The sequence below is a fragment of the Paroedura picta genome, chromosome 5 (genome assembly GCF_049243985.1).
Source record: "Paroedura picta isolate Pp20150507F chromosome 5, Ppicta_v3.0, whole genome shotgun sequence".
NCBI lineage: Eukaryota > Metazoa > Chordata > Lepidosauria > Squamata > Gekkonidae > Paroedura > Paroedura picta.
The window spans coordinates 69,160,234-69,168,480 of NC_135373.1; the positions used below are offsets into that span (position 1 = coordinate 69,160,234).

An 8,247-nucleotide genomic window follows, 5' to 3' on the forward strand; every position below is an offset into this window, starting at 1 on the left:
CCCTTGATCAGGTTATTTTGAGCCAAAGCTTCATGGCCACCTAGGTGGTACAATATGATTAACATACTTTAAGTTGAATTTAGCCAGATCTGCATTGACACAAAAGTTTGGGTGAGTCAAGATAGGTCCTGAAACAGATTAGAGCATAATTTAGTGACTTGAGTGCCTTCCTTAACTGAGTAAAAGCAGGGAAAAGATGAATCAGGCAATGGTTAATGAAATAGCAACTTCCTTGTGCTGGGCAGACAGCTCTGGGAGTATGATAAGGCAGTGGTCCCCAACCTTTCTGAGGCTGGGGACCGGCAGGGCACCGTGCCCGCTCATTGGGCCGCGCCCGCAGGCCGCGCCCCGTGGGCCACGCCTGCGCATCAGGCCGCGCCCGCACGGCCGCGCGACCCGGCCCTGATTCCCTCTCCCCGCCCTCCCGCAGTAAGAAGCTTCCCGGGCCGCAAGCTTGCGGCCTGGGAAGTTTTTTACTGCGGGGGGGGGGGCGGGGAGAGGGAGCCGCGGCCCAACACCGGGCCGCAGCCCGCAGGTTGAGGACCACTGTATAAGGTATTCAATGTTGAAAAGTATTTTCTTATTGAGAATGAAGTAAGGTCTCATAGTTATTAAAAACTTTGAATTAAGAGAGATTGCATTTGATCAGTTTTAATTCCAGCACATCCTACCCCCTTTCCTAGGCTTTCACAGCTGTACTCCATGTTTCAGGTCTCCTGGCACGTAGGCTGGAAAAAAGGATGCATATTAAAACAACTAAGTCCCCAAATGAGATGGGGATACACTAACCAAGGGGTCTCTGCTGGATGAGGGGGCAGGGTCCTTACAATTGTTTTATCACTACCATGGACTACCAAAAGGACACACAAAGTGGATTCCAAATCAAGGACGAACTTTTCCTAGAAAATAAAAGGAGCAAACTGTTATACTTTGGTCACATAATAGTTATCCTTATAACTATCTGTTATGTATTCATTGCACCTTTTCCCTGAGAGCTCACAGCAGCATTGATACCTTTTCCTCATCTGTGTCAGACATTGAGGTAGGTTACGGTGAGCCACAGGGACAAGTTCCAAGTTATAAGTGAATTTCATTGTTGAGCAAGAATTTAACTTGCTCTCTATTCAACAGTCTAAGCACTATATTTATTGTGTGCATACGTGTCCATTAAGTGCCATTAAACTGCTTCTGACTTACAGCAAACTTATGAATTAATGACCTCCAGAAAGTCCTATTGTTAAAAGTCTTGCTTAAGTCATGCAGAGTTAGGAAGAAGGTTTCTTTGATTGTCTTTTGTAATGAGTCTGGTTTTCTCATTATAGAGCTCCTGTAATGAATACTAACATAATATACAAGCTTTGAACTTGGTTGAATCTTATTTCAAACATTTATTATTTTGGAAATGTTTGGTACTCGCCTGTGCAACTCCTGGCATCAATTCTTGTTACAAATATTGCATAGGAGCACAGCAAACTTTTTGAACTCCACCACATTGCTAGTTGTATCAATTTAACAGATGACTAAATCCTTTACTTTACCAATTAAATATCCAACTTTATCAACTTCCCATTATCAATGGCTGTAAAGACAGAAAATTTTGAGATCATTTCCCTTGTCTACTAATAGGGTGGAAATAATCTTAGAGCACAAAAACAAGCACAAAAACAAGCAAAAATGTCTAATTCTTTCTTTGCATCATTTTACTGACCTGAAAGAACTCTGGGGTTCCCGTGAGTCCCCCACAGCTCCCCCTGCAGGCCTGGCAAGGTAGGCTGTCATTGTGGCACCCCATCTTGGGTGTTGGCCTACCCTGGTGTGGTAAAGAATGACAAGGCAATGGGTGCTTCCAGTGATGGGGGTCTTCCTCTTTTATTCCAGAGTCCAGTGGGGGCACAGAAGGCAAAAAAGGGAGTGTAGGGTTTTCAATCACACTGTCCCCTGAACTTCTGTCTGAACTGCTGGAGGCTACCCTTCTCATCCTCCAGGCTGCCGTGAATTTGGGTTGTCCCTAACCAACTCCTTCCTCCTCTAGGTCTTCCTCCTTCCCTCCCTGTCTCTTCTCTCATTTCTCGCCCTCTTCCTCCCACTACTCCCAGGAGGCTCCACATATGCTGGTGTACATGGGGTCCATTTCCACTCCCTGACCATCCAGCTGAAGCCTACAAATTCTGCCACCTCAGCAGCTCCTCTGGAGGCACTCTGATAAGTCCGTTACCCTAACTGCCTGGCAAGGGAGCCGGGACCAGCGTCAGACTCCCCCGAACACCGCCCAGCAGAGTCCCTACCATCTCTCGATGAACCATAGCTGTGCCCACCACTGGTGGCTGGTCCCCCTGCTTGGCATATCAGGAGCCACCTCTCCACTGGCTTCAATGCAGCTGACTGCCCCCTCTGTGTCACTCCCACCTGCTGTTGCTCCACTGTCATTGCCTGCTCTGGCATCTGTTGGGTGAGGATGGGGGCTGTTGTCCTGAGCTCCCACACTGAAGCACTGGGAAGGCTGCCAGAGCTATGTGATTGGGACATACCTATCCCCTTGGATCCTGGCCATCCATGGGACACTTGAACACCCAGGACATGTAGTCAGTGTTGAGATGATGCATGCTGACCTGGTGCTGTACCTTGAAGCTGTAGGGAAGAAGAGAGACATACCACTGTAAAACCCAGGGGTTGTGATATTTCATGGTTTGCATCTACACTAGGGGGGCACAGTCGACTACCAGAGTGAAGGGGTTGTTATTGAGATATTATTGAAGATCCCCTACGACCCACTTCATGGCTAACACCTCTTTTTCAACAGTTGCATAGGACCTCTCATGTTCCTGGAGCTTTTGGTTGATGTAGAGTATTGAACATTCCTGCCCCAGGATGATCTGTGACTATACAGCCCCGAGGCTGGTGCCTGAGGTGTTGTTCAAAAGGAATGGTCTGGATTGGTGGTGGTGGGTGACACTGTGCTGTAACCAATCAAAGGCTGCCTTTCGGGGACCATCCCACTGTTTATGATTGGGTTCTGTGTGACACAGACAGTCAGTCAATGGGCTTGCCAGGGTTGCTTATTTCGGAATTAACTGGCTTTAATAGCCAATGAGTCCAAGAAAGTATCTCATGCTTTTTTGTCATGGGGAGGGAGCTGTTCTATAGGGTTTTTAACCTTTTCTGGCACTGGGATGCACTGGGAGTACCCATCCCTTCCCCACTATAAATCCCAGGTATTTCAGTTCCCTGAGCCCCACGTGGCCTTTTCCACAGATTAGCCCAGAGCTCTACCTGTTGAAAGGTTTCTAGGACCCATCACAGATGTTCTATGACGGGACTATATATTATGATGTCACAAAGGTAAGCAATGGAGAAGGCTCCGCACTGGGCCAACACCTTATCCACTAGTTGCTGGAATGTGGCCGCCACCCTATGCAACCCAAATGGCATTTTCATGAACTGGAATGGGTCCTGAAGGGTTACGAAGCCTGTTTTCTCCTTATCTGCTGGTTCCACAGCTATCTGCCAATACCCCTTGGTGAGGTCCAGGACTTTCAGAAATTTAGCCAGTTCCAGTTGGTCAACCAGGACTTTCATCCAAGGCACTGGGCAGGCATTGAACTTTGCAATTTTAGTCACATCCCAAAAGTCTATGCAGAATTCTTGCATTGTGCAAAGGGATGGACTAGATGGCCTTATAACTCTATGATTCTATGATTTTATGAACTGTATTGTCCCATCCAGCTTTAGAACCAAGACAATCAGGCTCCGCCCATCACTCTCCAATGGTTCTATGATCCCTAAACACAACATTTAATTTATTTCCTTGTTAACCTCTTCCCACTGCTTCTAGGGAAGAGGCTTCCAAGGTGGCTGAACTATGACCACCATGGGGGGGGGGGGTAGTGATCTTGTGTATGGTCAAAGCAGTCACTCTGGGGACTGAGGAAAAGACCTGTGAACATTACACAGGAGTTCCTTGACTTCCCACCATTGTTATGGGGATAGGGTCGCATCAATCTGGGGTTCTTCCTCTCCAGAACAATCCATTTGCCTTGGCATCTCTCCCTCCAGCAGGTCCAAGGGATCTCCAGCTAACCCACACTGCTCCAGATCCATTGAGGGCCACCAAGCCTTAAGATGGTTCACATGGATTCATCTTTGGGCATGGAGATCCTCTCCACACTGAGGATCCTAGGTCAGTAATCCCAGGGCACATCAGATTGTGAACAACCCCTGCCAGGGATCGCCCTGATAGGGTGCAAGTGCCTGCTGACTGCCTAGGATGTGGTCTCCAACCTAGAAGATCCAGTCCTGGGTCTTCCAATCATAGTAGGGCTTTTGTGCTGCCTGCATATGTTTTATGTTGAGGCATGCCATAGATCTCGCTCTTTCCAGCCTTTCCCTGAGATGTCTCACATTCTCCCCTGCCAGTACCTCCAGGGCCATAGGTACCAGCACCCACAGATTACTCATTCACTTGAGCAGGCCATGTAGGTACCGGCACCCACTGATTACTCATAAAGTTGAGCATGCCATGGCCATATAGCAATCCACCAAAGGGGAATCCAATCATCATCAATTATGGAAAAAGTCACCTATTACATCTGCTTGGAATTGTCACAGTGAATAGATTTCTCAGTTGATCATATGTCTATATAGTTTCATTTCCACATAAGATACCACTAGGGAAGTTTTTTTAAAAAAAAATAAGAATGCTATAGAATAGCCATACTGGGAAAAATAATAAGAGAACTTCCCTGGAGGTTCATCATCATCACTTGAAAATTTTTGGTGATTCAATTTCACTTCCAGACTGTATCATGTGCTGTAATTAGAAGGAGTAAAAGATAAAATTAAGCACAAGAGAGAGACTCTTTCTAGACTCACATGTTGAAATCAACCTATCAGCTGCAATGTACATACTTGGAAAAAGAGATAAACAAAACTGCAATCCAAAAGGTATGGTAGCATCTTAGTAGACCTGTTAGTAATTTACTAGTTGTGATATGTTGTGTTTGTGATTTTTAAAAAGAAATTACAAAACATGTAAGATAATATCCTTAATTAATTGTGATTATTTAAACCTTGTCTGCATTCTATTGAGGCATAACACATTCTGGAGCTACCAGATGTGTGCAATCTGTCCCTTAGCATTGAATAGCTGTGTCAAGATTCAAAATCCTGAAACTTCAATAATAACTTCCAAATTCAAATTGTGCGGATTTGTATACAACAAATATTTGAATTATTTTCAAAATGTTCTTCAGCCGTGAGCACAAGTTTTTCAGAACAAAGGTGAGAGAGGTGGGATAAGAAACAATCCCCGAGTCTCAAAATATAATGACAAATATAATGACAAAATAGAATGACATTTCCATTATCAGCCAAAGGCAGATTCCCTACAGCTCCACATGGGAGCTGACTGTAGCAACTGCTACAGTCACCTGGAGGCTTTCAACTTAATAAAACCCTATTTTTGGCCTTGACAACCCACTCCTTAAAACTTGAGGCAATTGGCCCTGAGTGTGTGTGGGGTTGTTCCATCAATAGGAAAATGGCAGTCTGCGAGATCTGTCCAGCAATTACTGGCAAATCCAGACCATCCTTTTCCTCTTGGTGGAATATTCCCCATGCCGAGAGAGGACCATGTGGCAGCATCTTATGGGTAACTCCTTCACTGGAGGGAGCACTGAAGGAGGCTGGTTGCAGCAGCAACACTGTCTCAGGTGGGCCATAAGCTGCAACAGGGCATAAGCGGCTGGGCCAATTTTAAGTGCTGTTGTCACTGCTATGCCCCTATCCCCTTTGGGAGTCCAAGGGGGAGCCTGGTTGCCCCCTGGAGCCATTGCCACCACATCACTCAGTGCTTCTTCACCAGAGTCTACATTTAAAGGTTAAAGTCAGATCACCAGTACACAATGCATCCTGGGCAGTAGTAATCTAAGGACAATTCCTGAGATTTCTACATGTTTTTCATGGGATATTTTCACCACTTGGTTGACTAGAGGCTTCGCGGTCTCTCAGGCTTCTCTACCATACCAGTAGTAAAACAGAAATATTACATTGCTTGGTGAAAAGAAGACAAATAAAATATTCATCATCATTCAATTGTAAGCTGTTGATAATGAAAACCATACAAAAAGCTCCCTGCAGACAAAGCATGGGTTAGTAACTACTCAGGAGATTCCCCTGATATCCAGGAAAATACGATTAAATTTATCAAAATGTAAAAGACCAAAAAACGGGTTGGTGAGGCCTGGAAATGAGAGGAGCAAATGCTGACAACAACCGAAAGCTATAGTTAAAGCCCTGGAAAGCTTAAAAATGCTGAGGAGGATGTTGGCAAATAGAATTTAAAAACATTCTCTTTTGATATGGGACTCCATGTTGACTTTAATGAATAAAGATTTTTTTTCTGGAGTGAATTAAACCTGGTATTTTACTGTCACTGGCATTTGTTAAAGACCAATTATACCTATATCTCCTAGCACTGTTCTATTATTGTCTTTGGTTTTTAAGAGTTTTTTACAATTTTAAAAATGACTCAGTGATTTTAATTCCTAGTGTGATGGAATTCATCTTACAAGATGTCAACCTAGGTATTTTTCTATTTTAGAAAGGGCAAAAAGATGACATATTATTTTATATTTTATATTAGCAGTGTGGATTATTTATTTTCTTCCACTCTATATATCCTTCTTGTCTTTGATGTCATAATTATGTATAAGCACCTCAGGCATGGAACATCTTTTATTATTTTTCAGCATTTAATCAGTTGACTTGTACATATTTGTATAAAACCTGGAAAAATTCAATTTAAATCACATTTTAAATATAGTTGTGGGGTTGTGGGAGGGAGGTGTGGTCTGTTGATATCAATTCCAGGGGGGGGGGGGTGATTGAGCAGCCTTCTCCCAATCATACAGAGCTCTGAGTGCATAATTTTAAGCCAACCATTTACAAACATTTACTTTGGGGGCTCTAGTTACTACATTCAGCAACTCAGAAATCCACCTAGACATAAATAAAGTCCAAAAGAACATGAATTGAAAACGGGGAGGCTGTATTATTCTGTCATTTCTCCATAGCAATGTGGCAGTGTTGATTTTTATTAAAAATGCATCTGTGTTGTGGCATTACCACATAGCAATGCAGAAATGTCTTTCAAAAAATAAATTTTGGTGCTGTGGGGGGAAAGAAACTTTCAGTCCACAAGAGAACTGTTGTGCTGTGATTGGTGGCTTGCTGTGATAGAAAAGCCAAAAAGCAGGATGGGGGGGGGGGGGAGAGAAATTCATGTTGCTTTCCCTTGCAGCCTCATCAGGAGAAAAAAGAGGGAAAACGCAGGAGGGGTCTCCCATGAGGAGGGCTGCAAATGCGAGGTTTGCCATCCCGCATTTGCAACTACAACATGAAAAAAACAGGAGGTTCTGAATAAATATCCCAACAGAAAAAGAGAAAAACTGCCACAGGCTATCAAAATCAGTTAACAATATATTTATACAATCTCTATTTTAATGATAAATGAAACAACCAGAATGGACTCTAGATTTTGTTCCGTTTTCAAAGTAGACCTTTCATTGGTGGTTGTTTCCTCCTATGGTTTTGAAACTTATCCTAGAAGTTTTCAATATTTCAACCAAAGTTGTAATCAAAATTCTATGCATATAATACCAGCCTTTAGATGGCAGGTATGGGAGAGCTTTGTCCAGATACCACTCCCACATTTGCAAGCAGGAGGCCACTCACATTTTACCCATCCATGCAGAAATGGTATTGGCATAAGCTCCACAGACATCTACCTAACACTAATGTTGCCCAACCAGTACAGTCAATCATCCTCCCTAACAACAATGATATTGACATTTCTGTGCACAATTTCAACTTTCCATGATGATTGTATCATTTCATTAGTCTTGGGAAATCTTTCTGATTCTAATCAACCTGCCTCCCATTCTTGCATAAGTTATTTGGCATTTGTGCGGAGTGTCAAAGAATAAAGTTATGTCTGGAAATGTGCTTTTGATAGAAATAAATAAGACAACCAAGGTTGCTGTAATGTGATTAGCTTTGGTGGTTTGCTTAATATTTTGCATATCCCTACCTACAATACAGTTAATAACTATGTCTTGTTTATGAACTTGATACATGTCAGTCACTGTGACAGAAAATCCCTATTTATGAAGAAATACTTATGGCAAGAAGTATACTATATTTAAATAAAAGTGGTGATACTGAGACTGTTTCTGCACTGGGAATTAGTCC

At 43.3% G+C, this 8,247-nt stretch overlaps 1 long non-coding RNA gene across 5 annotated transcripts; it reads right to left on the reverse strand.

Moving 5' to 3' along the window:
- Nucleotides 1-635: 635 nt before the first annotated feature.
- On the reverse strand, nucleotides 636-3,308 carry LOC143839072 (uncharacterized). 5 transcript variants are annotated; one of them, XR_013231581.1, is made up of 5 exons: nucleotides 2,773-2,956; nucleotides 2,529-2,628; nucleotides 1,709-1,810; nucleotides 828-899; nucleotides 636-728 (listed from the first exon to the last, which is right to left on the reverse strand). It is a non-coding gene; the product is annotated as an uncharacterized LOC143839072 (long non-coding RNA). The 5 variants fall into 5 exon arrangements; XR_013231582.1 differs by lacking the exon at nucleotides 2,773-2,956 and adding an exon at nucleotides 3,271-3,308 and having other exon boundaries at nucleotides 655-899; XR_013231583.1 differs by having other exon boundaries at nucleotides 655-899; nucleotides 2,787-2,939.
- Between the last annotated feature and the right edge of the window lie 4,939 nt (nucleotides 3,309-8,247).